Source organism: Ambystoma mexicanum, chromosome 2p (genome assembly GCF_040938575.1).
Source record: "Ambystoma mexicanum isolate Mex_15411 chromosome 2p, UKY_AmexF1_1, whole genome shotgun sequence".
Taxonomy (NCBI): domain Eukaryota; kingdom Metazoa; phylum Chordata; class Amphibia; order Caudata; family Ambystomatidae; genus Ambystoma; species Ambystoma mexicanum.
The window spans coordinates 278,366,981-278,380,710 of record NC_090923.1 but is presented as its reverse complement, the minus strand read 5'-3'; the positions used below and the strand labels follow the sequence as shown (position 1 = coordinate 278,380,710).

Sequence of the window (13,730 nt, the reverse complement as noted above, 5' to 3'; positions counted from 1 at the left end):
TCCCCAGTCGTTCAATGTCTCCAGAGCTCTGGTTCTTTCTAGGCTTCACTATTGCAACAGCCTGTTCCTCATTAAGGCTGCAAGAATTATCCTTGGCCTCAAGCCCACGGACCATATCTCACAAGCCCCAAAATCACTCCACTGGCTCCCGGTGGCTGCAAGGATCAAAGTCAAGACTCTCTAAAAGGCTTTCTGGGGCCTGGGACCTCGCTAGTTCCAACTCTCCACAGATCAGTCGTTTCACCAAGCAGAGAGTGGGAGGTAGATCTTTCTTCGGCAGGAGCCTCCCTCTGGAACGGCCTTCCTGCCCCCTCAGACTTGAGCCAGATCTCCTTAAATTCCAGAATCATCTCAAGACATTCCTTTTCGCCTCTCCCCCTCCCTTGCTAAAGTCCCCCTGCCGCTGCGACTTGCGACTCGTCACCTATTTACCTCATAGGGGCCTGGCCCTCCTCATTAAGTCTTCCCCACCCACCCTATGCAGTACTTGCCCGTTGACTCCTGTCGTTGACTAGCCTAAATCTGTCCACCTGTCCTCACACTAGTTGACCCCTACCCCTGGTTTCCCGTGGCACTTGCCCTCTTAGGCTCCCCTCAGCACTTGCCCTGCCCGGGCCCCCATGGCTCCTTCACTTCTCACCTACCCCAGCCTTCCACCCTGGCCTGCCTCCTCCCCTCTGCTTATTGTCACTGTACTTGCATGGTCGAATGACACAAGGCCTTGTAGGACCAGTTACTGTTGTTTTCTGCCTTGCGCCCCTCCCCCTCCATTTGGTGGAAATATTGGAATAGCAGCTTCTTACCAAAGTCAGTCTGGAGTCCTATCCAGCTCTGTGTTTCAGCTCTCCCTGCCAACTGTGCTACACATGCGTTTGTTCACCAGCAAAATCCCCTACCACTCCCCCGAAAGAGTATCCTTGCTTAATAGGGGGAATTCAGGCTCATTAAACCCCTCACCATTATCTAATAGCTTATCCTGATCAGGCATCCTCCTTGTCTAATCTTAATTATGCTCTTTTGAACCAGCCCGTCCCACTTTTTTTTCCATAGCTTAACATTGTTTTAAAAGACTGTGGAAATGAATGACTTGGTGATGTCATAGCTTGTACCAACGGCTGGTCTTTTTCTTGTAGCTTAACATTGTTTATTAAGAAAAGACCGTGAAGCTGTATAACCCCTTAACTGCCGATGGTTTTTCTTCCAGTGGCGAGCCCTTTTTTGGTGATTTCGGTATGTCGCCATTCAGTCCCTTGTAACTTTTCTGTTACATGTGATATCTGGGCCAAATCTGGCCCCTTCTCTTCCCACAAGTAGGCAGTCATTACACCACCAGGGAATCCTAGCTTGCTGTAGGGGGTGTGAGAGTAAATAACAAAACTGAAGCACATTTTGTGTTTTTTTTGTAAAGAAAATATCAATAATATTACGTACAAAGAAGCCTGTGTTTTTTTTTCCCCCCTGTAAGAGCTAGGAAGAAATGGTTTGCTGTTCTAAATTCCCCATTTTCCAGGCATTCAAGAACAGGTTGAGTATAAAGAATTTTTTTTTTTTTAATAAGGTTACCATCATTTTTGTGAGAGCTGGGGGATTTTTTCCCTTTTTTTTCCAATAGGACATGTGTGGACGGAATGGAAGATGAGGGTAGGTAGGAAAGCTGAATGGGAAGGCAGAAAGGCATGCATTTCTGAAAATTAGAGAACATTCCAAGTTTAGCAAGGGGTCATTTGCGCAGGTCAGGCAACAATTATGTAGGTAAAATTCCCATAGTTAGGCTAAGAACTGGAAAAATGACTGAAAAAAAGGTATGTGCTGGACATGGTTGGACCTGTAAGGTAATGGCTTCTGTGAATATTGAGAAAAGCAATGCACTGCTACATTCCCCGACTGCTCTAGTTAGGAAATAGATTTTTTTTCGTGATGTTTCACAAAACAAGCAATACTACAAGCCAAAAACTGAGCCATGGTACACAGGATTTTTATGCTAACGGCCTAAACAGACGCACTTAACATGTGGAAATAATGAAAACAAATGTGGTGAGGAATGGCAAGTATACACTTTGTCAAAGAGCACAGGCAGACCTTTTGAAGGTTAAGTGACTTGTGCAGGTTACAAAAGCTTACAGTGCCTAAAGCAGTAGCAAATCTATGAAACCATTATCCAAACCAAGAGAAAACCACAAATGTCCTACCTTTCCACATTACCACAGGTTTCCCGACGAAAACGGTACCTCACATGTGTGGGTCCCCCTAACTGGGCGCAAAGCAAAAAGGCTACACCACTGGTATCCCAAAAGGTTCCAGGAGTGCACATTTTTAGGATTTTGCTCTTGTGGGCAACCTGCAGATTTGGGCCTGGGGTGTCGCAACCACCAAGGTAAACGGGGAACCCCATGCTTTTCTGAAAAGAAGACACCCATTTGAATCCACAGAGCTGTGACTTGTGTGAACCGCTGTAGAATCTATTACCCACAAGGCCCAGCAAAGTCAAACATCTAGGGCCAAAAACACAATTTTCAGACATTTCCTACCATGGAACCACCGAAACACACCGGCAACGACACATGTCCTACCTTCCCACAGGTGTCCCGATGAAAACAGTACTTCACATGTGTGGGTGCACCTACCGGGGCGGAAGTGTCGATCGTCCACAAGTCCAGCAGCAGTTCCAGGGAGACCCAGTAGGGTCCCCATCCCTACCCAGACTGAAAAGCTGTAATGCAACCCAGCCACAGCTCCATGACTGTTGGAGGTGATGTCCCCGGCCTTGGCCATTAGTTTCCCATGTGGAGCTACCATCCCCAAGCACAGCGGTAGACCCAGGGAGGGTCCACGTCCTCTCCTGGAGGGAAATTCTGTAACGCAGGGCAGCTAGAGCTCCAGGAAAGTGTGGGTAATGCTCCTGGCCTTGGGTGGCTGTATGCTATGTTATTATGAGTTATCACGCACCACAGCCATTTTCTTGGTCTCCAGGTGCCCAGGCTGTCCTGAAAAGGAAGGGGGTTGGCATGGGTTAGTTAATGGGATTGAGAGGGAAATGCACAAGAAAGCTTTGATGTGCTGTTCGTGGCTTCAGTTTGGAGAAAACAGTCACTGTGTGTTGGTATGTTTTTAGTTGATCATGATGTTTGGTGGGTGGTTGTATGGTGTTTTAGGTGTGTCTTGGGTGTTGTGGAGAGTCGGTAGAGTGCTTGTAGTTTGCAGTGTTTTTGTGGTGACTGTATTTTTCTTTGGTGTTGGGTGGTGTTATGCAGAGTATTTTTTTAGTAGGGTTAGTCAGGGGTCGTCTGGGTCTTTTTCTGTGCATTGGTTTGAACCATCGGTTAATCTTATTCTATTGAGTTTGGTGTCCGAGTTTTTTCATTCTTTGGGTGATCCGGTTTGGCAGTTTCTTATTTTGTTGCGTTGGTGGTCTTTCTTCTTTCGCCGTTGTTCCCTCTTTAGCCTGGTGAGTTAAAAAAGCAATTTTTTTAAGTTTCCGGAATTTTAGGTGAACCTATGTGTTGTGCGTATTGTTTCAGTTAAGTCTCGACCTTACTGTTCATGTTGGTTTGTAGATGGCGATTTTTCCCTGTATGAATTCCCCTTGGCCGTGGATTTGCCTAGATTTTGTTACCCTGCATATTAAGTGGATATGAAAGAACACATCTACTGCACATTGGTATATTTGAACATCTGATCTTTGAAAACGGTTACAAAATGAATTGTGGCAGTGGGCATGTACATTGCCAAGCTTACCTCTTCAACTAGGGTTGTTTTGTACTTCCCTCATTCACTCTTACTCACTATTCTTCTGAATGTTGGGTAATTGATGCATTGATTTATTTAAAAATGCAGAATTAATAAGCGAACATTTCCCATAGAATCTACACACCAGGAGTGCTTTTTAAAAGTAGGCAATTTTGAATGTTTTTGTAAAGTAAAAATGGCATGGAGTGTATGTTATGAAGTTGCAATTTTCTCACTGCACAAATCACTACATGAGCAATGCACTTCTATATTAAAATTGCCAGGAGCTATTTTGATGCTGCGATGCAAAACTCATGAATACGACAGGAAATCAAGCGTTTGTTGTGTGCCTCTTATTCGACCAGGTGTTCTGTTTTCAGCTGCAAGAGAAAGAGCTATAGAAATGTAATGCATTTGCTGGAAGAGCGAGTTATAGAAATGTAATACACTTGCAATTAAACTGTACATTTAAATTCTCAATATAACAGAAAAAAAGCAAAGATGGAAACATGCTCTTGTTTTTTTAAGAAGCATGACAAAGCAATAATAGAAAATGAGGAAAAGCAAGAGAAACCATCAGTGTTAACATATAGAGAAGAGAATTTCAGAAACTAGTAACAATTGTAACGGATTGTAGAATATTTGAAGGAAACTTTTGAAGCATGGAACGGGAAGGGGAATTCTGGATGTATATTGCAAGCTCCTTTAAATACATGAAAAATTATTTCCATGCCTGTTTAATACAATATAAAATTAAAAGTCCATATTGTAAATAAATGCTTGGTATTGGGACAGTACTCCTGCGTCTCGTCCCCTTTCCTCCATACTTCCGAGACTTCCTGTTCGCTGGGGACAACATAGGCCTTAGCAGCAAAGCATGCTCTTCCCCTTTAAGAATGTTATGCTGTTGTGGGCATGCGTGGTAGCACCCAGAACACCAATGACTCTGCCCTTTGTGCACCTTTGCCTCAGTCCCTTTTTCAGCACCAAACACTCTGAATGTCTGGCACAACCTCTGTTTTTCTGTTTGGCTTATCTTTATGATCAGAGGGACTTCTACTGAAATATCTCTATTACTGCAATCCTTTACTATAACCCATGTATTACCAAGACAGGATTGTAAACGCACCATTTTAGGCCTCGAGTGATTCGATACCCTCAATGTGCGATTGTGCAGGCTGGGGGAACTGCAAGTTGCAGTTTTACATCGGGTGCAGCCAGTTTTACAGCATTAGTAACCCAATGTACAAGCATGTCTACTGCTTGGGTACATCAGTTTGGTACGACGTTCTTTCATCGCCTGTTTTTTCATCCCCAGGCTTTTAAACGTGCTCATTACATCAAATGTGCTCATCGAATTTTTTAGGGGGGGTGGTGGGAAAGGGCAAATAAGGGTTTGGACGGGTGGGCAATAGCAAAAAATAAGTGTTGGTGGGGGCATTTGAGGGTGGACCCCCCCAAAAAGAAAAAAAAGAAAACGAGCACCTTCGATGGAATGTGCAAGTTTAAAAGCCTGGGGATGAAAAAGCAGACGAAATGACATGGAACCATATATTTGTAGTCTTACTACTGCCCTTTTATTTTGGCCCTGAGCATTATCGGTGGGGACCCATGTAGCAGGCCAAAAAAGGCTGCATTGCTACGTGGGCTTACCGCGAGGGCAATCCTGAACCCTCTATTGTGCTTTAAATTATTCAAGCCTAGTTACCTGCCCTAGACATGGTCGGTGCTGGCTGGACTGACTCTCCATTGCTGGGACAGTTTCAGTGTCGCTGCAGTGGTGTCATCCTGCAGAATCTTCTTGGATCAAGAGATTGTGAGTCCCACTGGCACGTCCGCCATTGTTAGGGAGAATTCTCATTTATGGCTAATTTCCCTTACCTAGGGAGTCCCTCAGCAGCTTTGCTGGATTTCTGGGGTTTCTTTTTTCCACCTGGTAAGAGTGTGAGCCTTTCTCCAGCATGGGGTCTGGCATGGATTCACATGCTCATGAATATTCCCCGTCGTCAGGCTGGGAATCCTCGGTAAAGAAAAAACCAGTATCAGTTTCGTTTCTGATCTGTCTTTCGTAGTAATAACCAATCACTGGTCTCTGCGTCATACTGACCACAGCCAATGACTGCCCTCTAACTAAGCACCGCCTCTGGCAGCCATCTTCAGATTTTTACCGCACGTTCATGTGTTGGGATCCTCGTGCTATTGCTCTCGAGCGTTAGTGCTATTTTTTCGCGCTTTTTCGCAAAAAACTTCGATTCTTTCGGTCAAAAGAGCCTCAAGCTCCACCGATCCTACATCCGATCAACGGGGACCCGTGTCGGATTTATCTGTGCCCCTCAAGGGTGAAGATTTCGTCGAGCTACACTTCGGAGGACTCCAGAAGCTTCTCAGGCCCGGTCTCGGAGATGGCCCAGGAGAAGGGAAGCTCGACGCCCGGAAAGCTGTTCAGGGTCTGCCCTGGATGCCAGCTGCAGAACGTCTTTAAGGAGGACGAACACTCTTTCTGCCTTTACTGCCTTCATGAGGACAAGACGCACGTGGAGAAGGACTGTGCGTTTTGCAGCAACATGTCGGAACGGACCATGAAGGACCGCCATCAACGTCTCGCCAACTGGCTGGAGGGTAAGAGCCCGTCTGGCGAGAAGAAGAAGAAATCCGAGCGGTCTTCTAAGACCTTTGAGGGCGCCCTGGCGACGGGGGCCCAACATAAGGCCAAGCACCGCGAGTCCGCTGGCACCGGGAGCGCCGAACGGTCGGGCTCTACGGGCGCCAGGCAGGGCGCACCCTCCCCGGCACCATCAACCACGAGCCAACGCTCTGGGTCGGGTAAGAGGAAGGCCGAGCACCCGGCGAAGCTCCTGGAGAGGCCCCGGTTGAGCTCTAAGGCAGAGGAGGAGCGTGGCAGTGCCCCCTCCCTCAAGGATAAGGCGGTGAGCGCACCTAAGGTGGTGAAGGCCTTGATCCATCCGACCAAGCCCTCTATCGAAACGGTCGCGGCGGCCCTGGCTCAGCCTGTGGTGGCTGCACCAGTGGTGGCGACCTCAGGGCCCAGAATCTCCCTGCCTCCTCGGAGGGAGTCTTCTTTTGTGCCCATCGATAGGACCCCCGTGAAACCCTCCGTGGGGAAGAAGAAGGGGGGGCAGGGCGTCGTCGTAGATTCGGCCTCAACCTCAGAAGAGGAGCTGATCGAGGTCTTAAGCCACGGCCTAGGCGTGGAAGAAGGCCAGCCCGTCGGAATGGACCCCGACGCAGGTGACGACGACGACATCGTCGAGGATACCGACGGGGCCCCTGCTCGCCCGTCGGACTCCCCTCTGCCAGCGCCGCAAGACAACTCGGCGGCCATTTTGTTGGCCATACAGTCCTTATGCTCCGAGATAAGGACGAGGCTACCGTTACCGACGGAGGAACCTCTCCCGTCGGGGGATCCAGAACCGGGACCTTCTGGTGTTCCCCCTACCAAGAAAAGAAGGATCCATCCACCACCTCCTTTTCAACCGTCGCGCCCCGTCCAGCCCTCCTCCCCGTCCACCCGAGGGGATGATACGGGGACTGACACGGCAGCGACGGGTACGGACGACGAGGCATACGACGAGGATTTTCCGTCGTCGCCTCCCACCAGGGCTTCTCCGCCCGACGAGATCGGATCTTTCCACTCCATGATCTCCAGGGCTTCCGAGCTTTTCCAACTCTGCCCTGAGGAGAAGAAAAAGGAAGGCTTCCTTTATCAGCGGCGCGAGGCCAAGAGGAAGACGGTCCTCGCAGTGCCTCTGTTGGACGACATTTGGGATGAGGGCCTTTCCCTCCTCAAGAACCCTTCCACGACGCCAGCTAGAAGAGACCGGTACGAGAAAAAGTACCGGGTCCCGGACACGGCCCCCCTATGCCTCCGGGCGCAGCCTACCCCGGATTCCGTCGTCTCCGCGGCAGCCAGGAAGAAAGCGGGGGGGGTGCGGCCTCCACATCGACTTCCCCGCCGGACGGCGAGGGAAAGAAATTGGATGCTATGGGACGTAGAGTCATCTCGTCGGCAGCGACGACGATTAAAGCGGCCAACGCCTTGGCTATCGTGGCCCGCTACGACAGGGAGCTCTGGTACAAGATAGCTCCCCTGCTGGATTTTCTGCCGGACGACAAGAGGGCGGAGGCCCTGGAGATCCTGCAGGAAGGTGAGGTGGCCTCGGACCACGCCATCACCGTGGCGACGGACATCGCCGACACTGGGTTCCGCCAGCTGGGCAACGGCGTTTGCCTTCGACGTCGTGGATGGCTCAAAGCTACGGACTTCCGGCAGGACGTACAGACCAGAGTCCTGGACATGCCCTTCGACGGGAACAACCTGTTTGGGAAGACAGTGGACGATTCCCTTCAGGCCATCAAGGCGGATACTGAGACGGCCCAGGCCCTTGGAGTCCTGCAGCAACGACGGACGCCCTTTCGGAGCGGCGGAGGCAAGGGCGCCTCCAAAGGTTCCGGCGGCGGTTTCGCTTCCTACCGTCAAGCGGCCCGCTCGTCGTCGCAAGAGGCCTACAGAGGACGAGGCAAGTCTAGCGGACCCCGCCGTCGTCGCCAAGGAGGTCAAGGCGGCAAGGCCGCGTCCAAGCAGGATTGAACCGGCCGTGGGGTCGGGCCCCCACCGAAGCACCCCGGTGGGAGGCCGGCTGGCGGGCTTCGTCAGCGTGTGGGAGTCCATCTCCACCGACCGTTGGGTGCTGGACGCCCTGGCCCGGGGCCACGCGCTCGAGTTTCAAAGAAGGTGCCCGCGCGTCCCCCCCGTGGCCAGGAAAGAACTTCACGTCCCTCAACTTCTCCTGGAGGTAAAGGCGATGCTCAGAAAGGGCGCCATCGAACTTGTCCCAAAGAGGCTTCGGGGCTCCGGAGTCTACTCGAGATACTTCCTCGTGAAGAAGAAGACGGGAGGATGGCGCCCCATCCTAGACCTGCGACGTCTGAACAAGTTCATCAAGGCGCAGAAGTTCCGGATGGTCACCCTCCAGCACGTCCTGGGTCAGCTGGAGGAAGGAGACTTCCTATCGTCGTTGGATTTGGAGGATGCCTACTTCCACATTCCCATCCTAAAGGGGCACCGAAAATTCCTCAGATTCGTGGTCCAAGGGCGTCATTACCAGTTCAAAGCCCTTCCCTTAGGACTACGGTCGGCACCCAGGGTATTCACCAAGTGCCTCGCACCGGTGGCGGCGCAGCTGCGCCGCGAGGGGATTCACGTCTACCCCTACCTGGACGACTGGCTCATCCGCGCCAAGACGAGGGAGCTCGCCGTGGTCCACACGGCAAGGACCGTCCAACTCCTCACGGACCTGGGATTCTCCGTGAACTACGCCAAATCCCACCTGGTGCCCGCGCAAGTCGCACTGTTTCTGGGAGCGAGGCTCGACACAGTGTCCCTTCTGGCCTCCCCGTCGGAGGAGAGGACCAGGACCATCTTGGGCAAGGTGCAACGGATGTTGGTGGCCGACGCGGCCAAAGTGAGGTCCATCAAGTCCCTCCTCGGGATGATGTCTTCCTGCATCTACCTCATTCCCATGTGCAGGCTCCGGATGCGCCCGTTGCAAGAATTCCTGGATGCGCGCTGGATCCAGACGACGGGCAGCTTCGAGGAAAGGATCAAGCTCGACGAGAGTTTCCGACGAGCGATACGGTGGTGGGGCACCCGCGCGCATCTGACGGCGGGCATGGACTTCCAGACCCCAGCCCACCAGGAGACTGTGACCACGGATGCCTCCCTGGAAGGGTGGGGAGCGCACACCGAAAATCTGCACGCAAGGGGACTCTGGCTCCCGACGGAGAAGTCCCTGCATATCAACGTCCTGGAGCTCCGTGCAGTGTTTTGGGCCCTCAGGTCCTTCCTTCCGTCCCTCAAGGGCAAGGTGGTGAGGATATTCACCGACAACACCACCACCATGTTTTACATCAGGAAACAGGGCGGAACCAGGTCCCCAGCGCTGTCCAAGGAGGCGCAGGACCTGTGGCATTGGGCCGTCGCCCAAGGGATTTTTCTGGTGCCGTTTCATCTGGCAGGGATAAAAAACACCATCGCCGACTCACTCAGCAGGGAGCTGCGCTCGTGCCACGAGTGGGAACTATGGCAGGATCTGGTGGATCGCCTCTTCCGACGGTGGGGCACACCCCAGATCGACCTGTTCGCGACGGCGACGAACACCAAGTGCCGGAGGTTCGCCAGCAGGTTTCCCCAGACGAGGAGCATGGGCGATGCTTTCTCGTTCCCCTGGGAGGGCCTGTTCCTCTACGCGTTCCCTCCCTTGCCTCTGCTAATCCGGCTCGTCAACCAGCTCAAGAGGTCACGGTGCAGGATGATCCTCGTCGCACCTGCGTGGCCGAGGCAGATATGGTTCCCGGACCTTCTGGACTTGTCAGCGTCCCCGCCGATCAAGCTGCCGGCGGACGCGGATCTACTCTCCAGGGACGGAGGCGCCATCCTCCACCACGACCCGAAGTCGCTGAACTTGCAGGCCTGGCTCCTGCAGCGCTAGAGTTTGGAGGATACGACATACCGGCCGATTGCAGAGAGGTTCTTGCAAAGGCCAGGGCGTCCTCGACTCTTAAATGCTACGGACACAAATGGAAGAGGTTCTCTGTCTGGTGCCACGCACAGAAGATTAACCCTCTACGGATTACGGCTCCCCAAGTATTGCCGTACCTGCTGACGCTGGCCAAAGCTGGTCTGGCACACGCGTCCATCAAGATTCATCTTGCTGCGATCTCCCGATACACCAGAACCACGGGGCGGGCGTCCTTGTGGTCTCATCGTCTGGTGAAAGAGTTCATGAAGGGACTGTTCAGATCGTTCCCGCCGGTGAAGGCTCCGGCCCCGGCGTGGGAGCTCAACGTGGTGCTGACCAAGCTCATGGGACCTCCGTTCGAGCCTCTGCACTCGGCCCCGTTGAAGTTTCTATCGTGGAAAACAGCTTTTCTTGTGGCCATCACCTCCGCACGACGAGTGGGAGAGATCCAGGCCCTTTCCTGCAAGGCCCCGTACTTGATTTTCCACGACACGAGGGTAGTGCTCAGGACGCACCCCTCCTTCATGCCCAAGGTACCGTCGGACTTCCATCTCAACGAACCCTTGGTGTTACCTGTGTTCTTCCCGTCGCCTTCGTCGCCGGCTGAGAGGACTTTGCACTCGCTGGATGTAGCTAGAGCGCCGAAGTTCTACGTGGACCGCACGAAGGGTTTTCGGAAGACGTCACAACTCTTTGTGAACTTTGGACCTGTCAATCAGGGGAAGGCTCTCTCGAAGGCTTCCATCTCCAGATGGCTCTCCGGCTGTATCATGTGCTGTCACCGGTTGGCAAACCGACCGCTGCCTGGCCGTCCGAGAGCCCATTCCACCAGAGCGATCGCAGCTACCACGGCGTTCCTATCTGGTGTGCCCCTGCTGGACATATGCAGGGCTGCTACGTGGAGGTCGACGCACACCTTCACGAAATTCTACTGCGTCGACCGGGATTCCAGGGAGGAGTCCAGGGTCGGCCAAGCAGTGCTGCGCAACCTGTTCGCCTGAGGTGAGCCTGGTGAGGAGGTAAGATGCTTAATGTTGAGTTGATGTGATGCTTAATGTTGAGCCTTTGCCACCTCCCGTGGTTGTGCATGTGTGTACTGCTATGTATTCTTTATTCATGAGCATGTGAATCCATGCCAGACCCCATGCTGGAGAAGGAACAAGTTACTTACCTGTAACTGTTGTTCTCCAGCATGGGTCTGGCATGGATTCACATGCGAACCCTCCCGCCTACCCCTCTGCGGCTCTTCACTTGGTCATACTGCCACTTCACGTGCTTCCAAATCTGAAGATGGCTGCCAGAGGCGGTGCTTAGGTAGAGGGCAGTCATTGGCTGTGGTCAGTATGACGCAGAGACCAGTGATTGGTTATTACTACGAAAGACAGATCAGAAACGAAACTGATACTGGTTTTTTCTTTACCGAGGATTCCCAGCCTGACGACGGGGAATATTCATGAGCATGTGAATCCATGCCAGACCCATGCTGGAGAACAACAGTTACAGGTAAGTAACTTGTTCCTTTCCCACTCTTACAGTCTTAGTGTTTTTCTTTTTTTGTTTGTCTTGTACTTTTTGTGCTCATGGGCTATGGAGTGTCACCAACTCCCTAGGCATCATCTTTTCTACTTGTGTGTCACACAGCACCTTTTAGTGCAGTGACACAGGGATGTCTTTTAGACTTACTCCATTTCTGGGGATGACTACTGTCCCCCAGAAACATGTAAGGTCACCATTGGTTTTACTAGTCCTTTTAAAAAGTCCTTTTAAAAGTACAGATCCAGTACAAGCCATCTTACAATGGAGTACTGGAGGGGAATCTTTCCCCTGTCCTTCTGTAACTCGAGGGGCACTTTTGTGTCCCCCTTCCCGACTCGACATGGCTGGTGGCAGTGGTAATTATCATTTTTACACAAATTCCCGTGTCAGTGTTCGGGCTGTGGTGACAGACGTGAACATAAAACCTGCTACCCCATATCATTTTTTTGTCCTAGCGTGGTTTTTCGCCATTTCGTGTTGGAAAGGTCTTTCTTGTTGTGTGCTTTTCGCGCCAAACCAGGTTTGGTTTCCTTGTTCTCTGTCCTTTGGCGGGCGTCTGCGAAGAAGCCCTCCTTTGGGAGGGGTTTAGTAACCACCTGCACAGGGTCTCCTTGGAGACCCAAGTCGCACTTTGTGTCCATTGGCTGAGGTGGTTGTCCGGGCTGGACAACCCCCCTGATGTGTGATTGACAGCCAGGCTTTGTGAATGGGGGATTTTGGCATAAAAGGCAGGGCTCTTGGGCTGGATGTCAGTCGCCACTGGAACTACAAGAACCGAAGCGAAGTGGAGAAGAAGACGGCTGCTGCAACTCCTGAATCCCGGTGAAGCCCTGCTGCAGTCCAGAGCTATCTACCCTTCAACGACAGAGAAGATCCAGTCCGGAGTCGTCTTCCCTTAAGCCTGGTGGGATCAACCAGCTCACCTTCTACAGCCAGAGAATCCTCTTCTGGGTCGAAATCGCTGCACTGAGCTGTAGTGGTCCGGATAGCCATCAGAAGAGCCCTCTCCTGTTTCTTAGGAGCGCACCTTTTATTTATCGTTGCTTTGCTGCTGCTGGCTTCATCCCTGGGTAGTACAGATCACTCGGGCGTCCTCCTTCTTGTCCCCACAACTGAAGCTTCAGGAACCGCGAGTCTGCAGGAACTACCAGGAACAACTGCCGTAGCACCAGCTTTCTTCATCCGAATAAGGCACTGTGTATATTTGGTCGTTCTCTCCGTCCGACCTTGAGGCATCGGGGTGAACCCTTTTCCTTTCCGAAGGCTTGTCCTTTCTTTCTTCCATCTTATAACTTTTGCCTCCCTTTGACAATATCCAGTACCCCTGGCAGTGTAAATCTTGAACTGTTCTCAATGTGTGATCCTCGACAACGGAGCCCCTGCTCCATTTGACACTGGTGCAGGCCTATTGACTTTTATCTGCCTCTTAGAACACGTCCTCTGATTCTATTGCCTTGACAAAAGTATTGCCTATGATTTTTATCCATTATTCCTTTGTTTTAATTTTTTGTGCTAAGTGTGTTTGACTACGGTTACATTTCTCCCCGCGGGTACGCTTTTCTTTCGTAAGACCGAACTGTCATTACTGTCAAAAAGTGATAGCGTAAGAACCCACGGTAACGCATTTATTTCGAAACGCTGGTCTGCCAAATCCTAATGTACTTACCTTGAATTGACCTGAACAAGAGGAATTGGTTGTGTGTAGTATATTTAGAGTGTGGTTTTATTTAATAGAAGTGAAGTGTTTTGTGAACAGATGGTTTAAAAATAAATGTACTTATATTTTTTAACCAGAAACCTTGAGTCAGTGTTTGCTTGAGTCACAGTAATTGTAGTCCTTTGTGTAATTCCTATTACTGCTCATTTGCTCTTGAGATAAGTCTGGCTGCTCAGCCATCGCTGCCACTTTACTGTGTAGTACAGGCTTGT

At 51.4% G+C, this 13,730-nt stretch overlaps 1 protein-coding gene across 3 annotated transcripts in view; it reads left to right on the top strand.

Moving 5' to 3' along the window:
* Positions 1-13,730, top strand: part of SFMBT1 (Scm like with four mbt domains 1) — a 1,637,826-nt gene that overhangs the window by 308,041 nt on the left and 1,316,055 nt on the right. The window lies entirely within an intron of this gene.